Source organism: Varanus komodoensis, unplaced genomic scaffold, assembly GCF_004798865.1.
Source record: "Varanus komodoensis strain SLA01 unplaced genomic scaffold, ASM479886v1 scaffold1, whole genome shotgun sequence".
NCBI classification, from domain to species: Eukaryota; Metazoa; Chordata; class Lepidosauria; order Squamata; family Varanidae; genus Varanus; species Varanus komodoensis.
The window spans coordinates 16,296,152-16,308,415 of NW_025335268.1; positions in this window are offsets into that span (position 1 = coordinate 16,296,152).

A 12,264-nucleotide genomic window follows, 5' to 3' on the forward strand; every position below is an offset into this window, starting at 1 on the left:
TGTATAGGACTGAACTGCAAAAATAGTTCTTTCTCTGACCAAGTTCAGCCAATCTGGATGATGCTTCTGTGCTCATTTCTGCCTGCAAAAGTCATAACTCAATGCAAGCTGGGAGAGAAAAAGATCTATAACTCCCAGCATGGCCCAGTGATAGGCCTTTTTTCCCTCTCTAAACTTTCATAAGGTTGTGCCTTAAGTTTCTGTTTCCCCAGTTAAAACCCTTTTCTCACTCCTTTCTAAGCTTCTGTTGAAATCAATATATTCTGCTTTGTGAGTAAGTCTTCCTGACCTTAATATTCTAAATAAAGTGCAGACTTCACAAATTTAACCTTTTGGCTGAAAACAGACTGGCACAGACACAAAACATTTAACCTCATCATTTCCTAAAAATAAACTAAATGCAAACATAGAAGAGAATTCCTCCTTCACAGATAGCATTTTAGATGTGTTCTTAGTGTGATTAACATGTTGTAAATTAAGAGATGAAACAAGATGTCAGCATATTCTACTAGACAGATTCATTTGGACATGCTGGCTGGGAATGGTGAGAGTTTCCATCCAACATACCTGGAGGGCACCAGTTGGGGAAGGCAGTGAGAGGTTTGGAAACACATAGAAATGTGTTCAAACAATATTCAAAATATTCAAATAGAACTGGACAAACACAAAAATCCAGCTATAACCTGCTTAACTCAGGCTACTAGGAGCCATGGTAAATTAATATGTTTTAAAACTGCTTTTGCAAGAGACTTATGTTTGCGATCTTGCTGATCAGGGAAGGTAGTTCCAAAGTTGTGAGACAGGTGTTTAAGAAGAAACGGTTTTTATTTGTTTATTGCTATGCTACTTTCCTACCCTATAAAAGAGTTTAAATAGCAATAAACCCAATCTGAAACTGCAATATTTTCCAGTATCAGAGGCAGTATGCTTATGCATACCTGTCGCTGCAGAATTTAGGAACTGTGGGATCCTGTGAGCAGCTGGTTTGCACTGTGTGAACAGAACGCCAGCCTAGATGTACCATTGGTCTGATTCTGCCTGGCTGTTCTTAAAGTCTTACACACACAACACAATCTTACTCAAAGTAAACTCTAGTTAGAGTTCAATGGGACTTAATCACAAGGAAGTGACACAGGTATGCAGCTTTACTTGGAAATAACTAATTCAACTCACCTCAAAGCTAACGTATAGGCTTCACATCTTCAGTCTTTTTATCCACACTTACCTTGGAGCAAGTGCGATCCAGCTGCACAACACAGCTAAAGTGAATCAGATATTGCTCACCATGTGCCTGCATACAATTGTTTCCAGGCTCAGTCTCTGGATATAGGACTAGATGGGTCCAGTGCAGTTGGGCTGCTTCAGATTCAGCTGTTACAGAGCCAAGAAGGAAAGATGCCGGCTTCCTCTTGTTGCAGGGCTCACTTGCAATCATCAGCATGCCCTCTAAAGGCATATTCAGTTGCAGTGTGCCAACGGAAAGGGAATCAAAATGAGAAAGAAAAGTGATTGTTAGCACCCATTCTGGAATTGCAGAAATGCCATTTAAAGACAATCCGAAAGCAGCAGGAGGAGGCAACCCACCTCCTTCCAAAACAGCAACGGGGCCTGAGGATGCTCAGGAGCCATGGCTGGTGGCTGCTGAGAAAACCAAACTATGATATCATGGCAGAGGGAGTGGAACACCTTTCTTGTACTTCACACAGCTGGCAACACCCTGGGGGAAGCAGGGTTGCCTGGCAGGAACTTGGAAGGGAAGCCCTCCTGTTAGGAGATGAGGATACACTGCAACATTTATGGCTGGTCCCACACGTGGCAAACCATAATAACGGCCAAGTTTCTGAAATGCCAAAAGGAAACGAGCTGGCCTTGCGAATGCCAAGTACTGCTTTCAGAAAGGCCCTGTTCCTCACTTCCACTTAATTAATTGGAGAGTTAAGAGACCCAGAGTGGGATCTTCGGATGCAGGAAAATTCATCTCTTCTTTGCATCCTTGCTGTCCAGTCATGGTACACAGATGGAAATAACAGGGTATCCTCCAGTGATCTTTAAGAATGGTGATGAGACAGGAGGAAGCAGTTTCTAAGGTAAGTTAGACAAGCTTTTTAGAGGGAAGCCTGGACCAGTGAAGACAATGCAGGCTGGAAAACCTTGCTCCACTGCCTGTCCATGGTAGCAAATATAACCGCAATAATGCATATGCCTGTATGGCTCTCAGCTGGCGTCTGTGCGGTTTGCAATTCAATCCTCTTCTTTGCACATTTGAGCATATAGATTGTGTATGTGATGGGAAGGGCTTGATTTTGTCCATGTGGTGCTGGAGCCCCGCATGCGCGCCTGGCTGCTCGTCACAAGGAGCAGTTTTGATTAAAGCTTCCCATGGAACATCTGAAAGCCCATTTTTCCTGTATACATTAATCTGTGGTCAAACATCATCCACATGGTTTGAAACGTACTCATTAGAAACAACCCTGTAACAATGGAGGTCTCCATCACAACGAGGGTGTGTCAGGTCTTTCGATCCATGTGCATAAACAAGAGCACAACAAATGTTGTGAGTATAAACTCTCCAAACCTATAAGACTAAACTCCTGTGACATATTTATGTTCCCACATACACAAATCACATCAACTCTCACACTCTCCTATCTTGATGAGTCACCGGACTTCAAACAGAGCGCAGGAGGCAGCTGGATCCACTAAACAATGTCTTGGGTGCTATGAACGTGTGCCAGATAATAAGGGGGAGAATCACAATTAAAATGTCAAACTGTATCATATTTCCATAACAAAGTCATAGAGGATTTCCTTCTCTGCTTTTTCTTTTCCTTTCTGTTTACCATGTTTAGAGAGCTGAGCCTGCTTTTTTCCATGCTGTGGTTTTCCAGCTATTTTGGAGATATACACAACATATTGTATGTACAACAGTTGCTTCCTACATGCTATAATTGGTTGAATGTACACATTTAAGCTGTACGACAGAATGACCGAAAATTTCCTTCTAAAAAGGGGATTTCATTAGATGACTTACTGAAGGAGAATTCTGCTCTGAGGCTTTGGGTGCTGTTCTTTGCTCTGTACGGCTCCCTGCTGCTTCCCACTTTGCCATCGTCCTGATCCTATGTGCCTTTTCATTTTCTAGTGTTCTTCTGTCTATTTTTAGTGAGAGGTTTTCAGACCAATCTCTCAAAGCCTTTGGAAAAACTCTTGGTATCTAGATATATACAAATGAATCCTACTGGGGCCCAACATTCTCACTCACCACCAGATTCAGCATCAAAATGTTATCACTCACTCTAGGCAGACCCTCTTCCCTGAGCTGCTGAGTCAATGAAAGGCAGAGGGACAGCATCTCAGTATTTCTGCCCTGTCCTTTCCAGATGTCTTCCCAATGTGTGAAACCTAGACTCACACATTATCCCTAAGGGGAGTTCTTTAGGGATTTTTTTCTCTTTTTTCTCAGCTGCAAGTTGTATTTCAGGGTGGATCTACATTTGCTGCTTAAGCCTGAGAAAAGCAGCACATGCCATCCAGGTACAGACGTAATGTCTGCAATTTCTACTGTATCTTGCTCATGAGATAAGACAATCTATTTCCATCTGTTTGTGGAACTTCAGCACAATCTGGCTTCTATGCTTGATCCATTCTCCAGCAGAAAAGACGCAAGAAGGTTGCAGAATGCTCATGCTGATTTGAAGATAACAATGTAATGAGGGAGTCCTCAAAAAACAAACTCACAAACAAAACAAAATAAAAAAGGAAGTACTGTAATAATGGTGCCTTCAACTACCCCCACATTGACTAGATAAATGTATATTCCAGTCATGAACAAAAGACTACTTTTCTCAGTACATGCAGTAACTGTACCCTAGGATAGTTGGTCATGCAACTGGCCAGAGGAGAAGCAATTCGCATTTATTCCTAGGCGGGGATGCTCAGGACCTAGTATGAGATGTAAATGCAGTTGAACTAGTTGGAAATGCTATCTGGTTTATTATAGATTTAAGTGGAAGTTTGCCAAAGAGATCTAACACAGTCACATTTGACTTCAAAAGTGGAAACTTCTCCTAAATGTTGGAATTAGTGAAAAGGAAGTAGAAAAGGGAAGCTCAGAGGTTTAAATTCCCTCCAAATGCTTAGCAGGTATTTAAAACCTGAACAATTTCAGATAGTATGCATATTACAGGTTAGGTATGGTAGCATGGAGCCCAAGAGGTCATTGGCATGGTTAAGATCAGTATCAAGGAAGCTGTTAGAGAGAAGGATCCCTTCAGAACATGGAACCAGTGTCCAAATGAGGAAAACAAAACTTGTACAAGCTTACAGATGACAGGAGAAGTAATAAATAAATAGATAAATAAAGAGGAACATATTACTAACACTGAGGCCAACTATAAAGAATTCTTTGAATATATCAGAAGAAACCATCTATAGCTGCAGTTGGACAATTGAATGATAATGGGGCTAAAAGGGTACTAAAGGAGGATAAGGACGTCCTGGGATGATTTTCGCATAGGACGGGATATAAATATTTCAAATAAATAAATAAGGAGATTTCAGAGAAACTGGTGGAATTCTTTTCATCTGTCTTCACAGCGGAAGATAAACAGTGGAACAAATTCATGGAGGAGAAGACTACCAATAGCTATGAGCTCCAAGGCGTATGAGCTGTCTCCAGAAGTGGATGCAGTATGTCTGTGTACCCTAGTTGCTGGGGAACATGCATGGGAATGGGGTATGGCACTCCTGCCCTGCTTGTGGGTTTCCCATGGGCAGCTGGCTGGCCACTGTGTGAACAGAATGATGGAGTAGATGGATCACTGGTTTGATCCAGCGTGGTTCTCCTTATGGTCTTATGACTGCATATAGGCCTGTTCAGAAGAAGAGCACCAGACCTTGCAGTAAAAGCTGGCAAATAATACTTATTTATTTATTACATTTATTTACTGCCCCATAGCCCAGAGGGCTCTCTGGGGATTTACAATAAGATTAACAGTACATTAATAAAACAAATGATCAAACAATAATCAAACAAAACAAACAACAACAATAATTGTCCTCAAACCCACCAAAGGGCCTGGTGCCTGAACCCATGTCAAACTGGTGCCAGAGGGGTGCCAAACAGGCAATGACCTTTGGCACCGCCCTTTGGCATCACCCAAAGGTCCTTCACCCGCATGCTGTCTGCTGAAGAAAAATGACCACTGGGGGAAGCCATGCTCCCAAGACCTTTCCTGGTCTTGCTTGTTTTCTCTTTCTCTTGCCACATGGATGCCATGGTAGAAGGCAGTGGGGGTGGGGAAGAGGGATGGTGATGAGGACAGTCCGGAAGAGTTGGCCATGGCAGCAAGGTCAGGAAGACAGGTAATAGCTGTCCTGTGCAGCACCTGCTGAAGAAGAATGGCCACTGGGAAGGGAGGATTTGTGGTCCTCCTGACATTTTGACCTACAACTCCATTTATCTATCTATCAATGATGGCTTAGGACTCAAATGAGTTTTGGTCAAAGCATCTGAGGGTTGCAAAGTGCCTGCTGCTGCTGTAATCTTGCCACAAACCTGGGAAGCAAAAATGAAAAAGGCACACATAGTTAGAAGGCAGCCAAGCAAGGCCATGCTGTGCTTTGTGTTAAATTCACGTGTCTTTTCTAAGATGAGAAAAATGTTTTCAAACTCAGCTAAATTGAAGGCATCTAAAAGGAAGGTGCATTTATATATAAAATGGAGCAGTAAGATTATTGATATCCTAGGCTGCATCATTGCTCTGAAAATGGAATTTTGTTCTCAACAATAAATGCATAGATTGCTAACATGAGGATCCTTTGATCAAGGGAAGTAATATAATTTTTAATTTAAGACTCAAGAGGCTGGTCTTGCCAATTGTTCTGTCAGCTCACATAACCAGCTAGTATATAGGGTATAATATTAAGGACTTGAACTGCAAAATTGTTTAGGTCAAGGAATAGCTAGGTTTTAAAGCTATAGTTGATGCTGTACAGTATAGGAATATAGGAAGCTACCATATACTGACACAGAGAGCATAGATCAAGCTATCCCAGGATTGGCAATGCCCTGGGGCAATGACTCTTCAGAATTTCAAGTACTAGCATAGTTTCTGTATATAGAGCTTCCATATATATTGATGTTGGGCAAACAGACCCTGTCTAACTTGCTCACCAGCTTATAAATTCTATAGGCCCTAGCAGTAGCCTTTAAAAAAAAAAAAAACCCTGGTTAAACCAGACTGGTTTGCACACAAAATGAATTCATGGTGAACCCATTGTTTGTTGCCCCACGGAGGGTTTATCAGGTCGATGACTGAACAAACAATGGTTCCCTTCTCAGTCCCTGGATTGCTTGTTTCTGTCATCCTTGCATGGCTGCGTCTTCATATTCCAAACACTTTCCTGGTGCTGAAGCAGTAGCATGACAAATGGCTGCTATTTTGCCTTTTCTTTTAAATAGCACTCTTGCCTGTTGCCTATGTAGCCATGCAAAACAGTCCTGAACAACCCCTAGTTCTGAGTTCATATGTAATGACAACCCTGGGTTTAAAACACAACATGCATGCATTCTCTTTTTTTAACCATTCACGGCTAACAAACTATGCTTTATCAATATACATCAAACCCACCCAGAATTCAACCTCATGGGCTAAACAAACCATGGGTTAACCTTATGCTTGAACCCATGACCATGCGGCACCATTTCCAGCCTGGTTTTGAAAGTGAATATGGCATGAGCCATATTTCCTACCTTCTCGAAGGAACATTGACATTTAAAGAACATTGAACAAATAAAGAATAGTTAAAAATCACCTCATATTATTGTAAGTTTATATATTAAGAACAACAGCACCCCGAATTCAACCTATGAACTCATTTCGAACTTTGTCAGCATCACTAACCATGGCTAAGAGGTCAAAGTCATGAACAGGCCAAACTTCCATTATCATTTGAAAGGTCAGCTAAGATAGGAGCTATCATTACATCTTGCAGAAATGAACTCTGCACATTATATTAAGAAATGAATTGAAAGAAATGACATCCTTTTGGTAGAGTTGACCTTCCTGCCTTAGCATTTCACAGGATGCCTATCATCTATTTAAACTCTGTGTACCATTGCCACTCTTCCCACAAATAGCTTCCCCTTCGCAGGGAATATGATAATACAAAGAAGGATTGTGGAGGCTAATGAGTTGATTTTTCTAACAAGACACCGTTCGTATACAATTGACATGTGCTCTACATTGCTTTTTAATTACTTTTATAGCATTTGGCAGGGATGTGGAGCTGGGATATAGACCATTTCCTTGAAATACAGCAGATGGCCCATGTCCCTGGTAGAATATCTTGAGCTTTTAGCCAGTTCTTTTTGTCCCTTATAAACTTCACTTACTGTAATAATGTGGTCAAAGGGCACATTATTTCCTTTGACTGGCATGTCATTAAGTTTAGCAAAGTTACATCCCACAGCTGGGTGTGAATTGGGCTCTGTAATTCCCCTGGCAAAGGGGAAAGCAGCAAGCATGGGAAACTGCAGAGAAACTGGAACTGTAGCTACATATATGCTTTAAAAAAAGAACCCAGGCAAGTCTAGGGTCCACACACAACCAGTTTTTAACCACGTTTTCATACATATTTTTTGCTTTAGCTTGCCTCTGTCCAAATATATCTTATAACATCTAGGGACCTTTCCACACAGTAAGTCCATGAATTTTAGTCATTGGACCTATTCTTACAAGTCCCCCTTTGGGCCCATCCTTTCTGTACATAACAGACGAGAAGCCCTAATTTTAGTTAGATATTCTTTCTGTCCTATAACAGCTGCATTCGTTCCCCCTTTCACTTCTCTGGTCTCTTTCTTTTCTCTCTTCCTTAGTGACGCCCACCAATGCTCTGTCCAAAGTAATGTGGTTTTTCATTTCAATGATTTTGCAGTTGAAGCTTTTCATGACCGTCTCGGTGTGCCCTTGCAAACTGTACATTTCACATATTATGGGACTGTAAAACATTCATCAGTTAATCTGTGTGATTTAAGGTGATTTTGAATGAATTTATGGTTTGCTGTTTGCTTTAAGACTTTTTCTGACTTTCTGTACCACTGAACATTTATGAGCTCCAGTGCAATTTACAGCCCTTTCATCTACTGGTATTTATATATGTTATTTCATTCAGGGTACTTACAGCTGGTTTCACCCCCCTTAAAACTATCCAAAGTGGTATATTACATTAATGTTAATTTAAGAGTCACTGATGCTGGTGAAATGGTCATTGCTTCCATCTGATCTTCATCTGTCTGGATAAAATTTTCTAGAACTACTAGGTAATTTACAAAGGACATAGTGATTTGCCTTCAGCTATCTTAGCCATGTATCCCATCAACTGTGTAGATCTATAGAATCAGGAGGGCAACAAAGCATTCTTGACGTTTGCTCCTCTGTACCCATTCCTCCCAAAAAGCAAAAGCACGTGCATGTACGAATTAACAACATCAGTAAGAGGATTAGGCTAGAACCTTTCTCACATACTACCAGTGTTCTGTGTGGAAGGATCTGCGGTGGTGGAGAGCCCTGATCCAAATGAAGGAATTGCGCCCACTTCTCCCATAATGCAGCTTTCAAAGGTTGCTGACTTGGATTCTGATTCAGAAGACGGAGAAGGAGTATTAACATCCAGGTCCACCAGCACATGCCTAAATCTGGACCCACCCTAATATGCTTAGAAAGGAAAGAAAAGTTGTTTAGAAATACATGCTTGTCTGTGTATATATTTAATATGTCTCTACACATTTCCATAATATTTTGTTTATTTAAAGAGATACATCAATACGGAGTAGGAGTGTATGTGGAATCTGGGGTGGGTGGGTGGGTTGGGCAGGAGATCAGTCAGATTCGCTGGGTTCAGCCCCTTGGATTCCAGCCCACTTCTAGCAGCGGCAAGTTTGGTGTTCACACAGTGCTCACCAGGAATCAATCCTGCATGACCACTGCACAAGCAGTGCCGCTCTCCCATGAACATGAGATTGGGAGGTTGTGGGTTCTCCCACAGCGGAGGCTTTCGAGATTCGACTGAACAGCCATCTGAGAGGGATGGTTTAACTGGGAGTGCTGCACTCAGCAGGAGTTGGACCCAATGGCCCTCTGACCCTTTTCAACTCCACTGTTCTATGATTCCATGATTTGGAGCCTTTCCTTGTGCTGCTTCAGAAGCAGAAATGGGTCGCTGGTTGCACAACTGGGGTTCTGTGAGCATTTGCAGACTTCCCCTCACCTCATTCTAAGGCAGGGCCGAGCATGAGAGAAAGTCCACAAACTGAAGAGACAAAGATTCTGTGGCGCTTCATCACAACACTAATAGGAACACATTGTAGAATGGACATATGACTTGGTAACTGGCACAGATCATAAACAGCCTGATCCTTCCCTATTGCTGGGTCAGGACAATTTGGATTGGAAACAGTTGTGAAGGGGCATTGGCCATTTCCCCCACATCATTTTCCCATGACAATTACCCCTTTTGGTAACAGAACAAAAGCGTAACTACACGATGTCTCATTTTGTTGTGATTCCTGGAAGAAGTCAGGAACTATTTAAGAACAACTGCAGAGAGAAACAGGAGGCTGAGAAAGCTCTGTGAAATGTTGCCTTAAATTAATCTTCAAGTTGTATTAGAAAACAGAGGGCTGCAAGCAATTCTACCATCACGATTCACCCACGCACCTATAGGTCTCCTGTGACTGGATAAATTGCTGTCATGTGCTGTCAAGTCATCTCCAACTTATGACCTATGAATGAAAGCCTTCCAAAATGCGCTGCCTTTCACAGTTCTGCTCAGCTCTTGTAAACTCAAGGCTGTGACTTCCTTCATGGAATCGATCCATCTCATAGCTGGTCTTCCTTTTCTTCTTCAACTTTCCCTAGCTTGATTGCCTTTTCAAGTGAGTCTTGGGTCCTGATGTCCCCAAACCAGGACAGCCTCAGTTTTGTTATATTTTCCTTCCAGGGCAAATTCTGGCTTGATTTGATTGAAGATCCACTTGTTTGTTTTTCTGTCAGTCTGAGGTATCCACAAAGCTCTCCTCCAGCACCATGTTTCAAATGCATCAATTTTCTCCCTGTCAACTTTCTTCACTGCCCAACTTTCAGACTCATACATAGTGATGGGGAATGCAAGAATGTGGATGATCTTGGCTTTGGTCCCCAGTGAAACATCCTTCCATGACAATCTTTCCTAGTTTCTTCACTGCTGCCCTTCCAAGTCTCAGTCTTCTTCGAATTTCTTGACAGCAGTCTCCAACTGAGCCAAGGTATGCTAAAACTTCCACAATTTCACTGTGTCATTGTTCACATTAACGTTGTATAATTTTTCTGTAGTCATGACTTTTTTTCTTAATTCAGCTGCAGTCCTATTTTGGCATGTTCTTTTTTCATTTTCATCAGGAATCATTTAAATTCATTGATGCTTTCTGACAGGAATATGGTGTCATCTGCATATCTTAAATTATTGAAGCACTTTCCACCAGTTTCTACTTCTTCCTCCTCTGATCTTGATCCAGTTTTCCTTATGATATTTCAGTATACAGATAGAACAGATAGGGAGATAAAATACATCCTTTTCTGATATCTTTGCCTATAGGAAACCTTTCTTTTTCTCCATGAACTATCCTAACTGTAGTTTCTGGTTCATGATACAGGATATATAACAAGACAATCAAGTGCTGAGGAACATCTATTTCTTTCAGGACCATCCATAGCTTCTCATGGTCCACCTAGGAGAAGGCATCACTGTGGTCTATAAAACATGGAATGATCTTTTGAAATTCTTTGGTACACTCAAGTAGCCAATGTATATTTGTGACATGATCTTCAGTGTCTTTTCCTGTTTTGGAATCCAGCCTGAACATCAGACGTTCCTCACTCCATACAGGGTAAAATTCTTTGTTACAATACTGTGCGCATTGTTTTGCTTGCGTGGGAAATTAGTGCAATGGTCCTGTGGTTGTCGCACACTTTGCATCTCCTTTCTTGGTGAACTGGAATGTATATAGAATGTTTCCAATCTGTGGGCCATTGTTTTATTTTCCAGATTTGTTGCCATATTCTGGTTGGGCTGATTTAGACCTATTCAGTCTCTTTGGCTTGGAAGAATTCTAGTGGTACCCTACGTATTGTGCGGGCTTTATTCCTTCCAAGTACTGTCACAGCAGCTTTCACTTCACTTTCTAGAGAAGGCTCTTCTTCACAGGAATCCTCTTCGAAGGTGTCCATCATCTTTTTATCCCTTCTGAATAATCCTTCTGCATATTATTTCTACCTTCTCTTTGTTTCTCCTGGTCAGATAGTATACTCCCCTGTTGGCTTTTAGCCTTCCTAATCTACGTTTGGATTACCTTTTGATTTCTTGGATTGTCTGAAAGAGGTCTCTTGTTTTCCTCTTTTGTTGTTTTCCATTCCTTTGCACAGGCCATTGTAACAGTTCTTTTTGTCTCTATGTGATGATTGCTGAGACATCACATTCAGGATTCTGATGCTATTTTGGTCACCTATTCCCTTTGTGTCTTGCCTGTCCTTAGCAATTGTGAGTGTTTCTTCTAGCATCCATCTAGGTTTTTTCTTTTGTTTTGCTGGAGGAATTGTCTTTTGGCATTCTTCCTTAAAGATGTCTCTGGTTTCAGGCCACAGTTCTTCTGGCTCATAGTCGATTGAGTTTAATAATGCAAATCTGTTCTTTATATGGACTTTAAATTTCTCATGAATGCTATTTAAGTTGTATTTTGGCATCATGCTTCTGTTAGTGATCTTTTTAGCTTTACAGGCAATCCTCAGGTTACGGACAACTGAGTTACTTACAACTCGTACTTATGAACAAACTGCTATAAGGTCTATCAATTTAAAAATTCAAGCCAAAGAGCTACTGTGGAAAATTGCCACCACCATAGAGAGAGTGGAAGTGAAGGGGAAGAGAGGGAGGTCCTCCAAAGCAGGCCTTTTGGCCCCACCCATCCAGAGAGGGAAATTTTCTTGGTGCAAAGAGGAGGCACTGGGGAGTGGGGAGAGGGATTAGAAACAGTCACAGTTTTTCCACTTTGGTGGGGGGGGGGGTCCTGCACCTCTAACCCCTGCAAATTTGGAGCTCCAACTGTACATGACCTGACTTACGTACACATTTGACTTTCGTAACATGGGGACTGTCTGTATTCTGATGTATGACATTAATAGTTCATGGTCACGCTAGCATAATCTGTTCTTGGACTTGTTTCAGCAA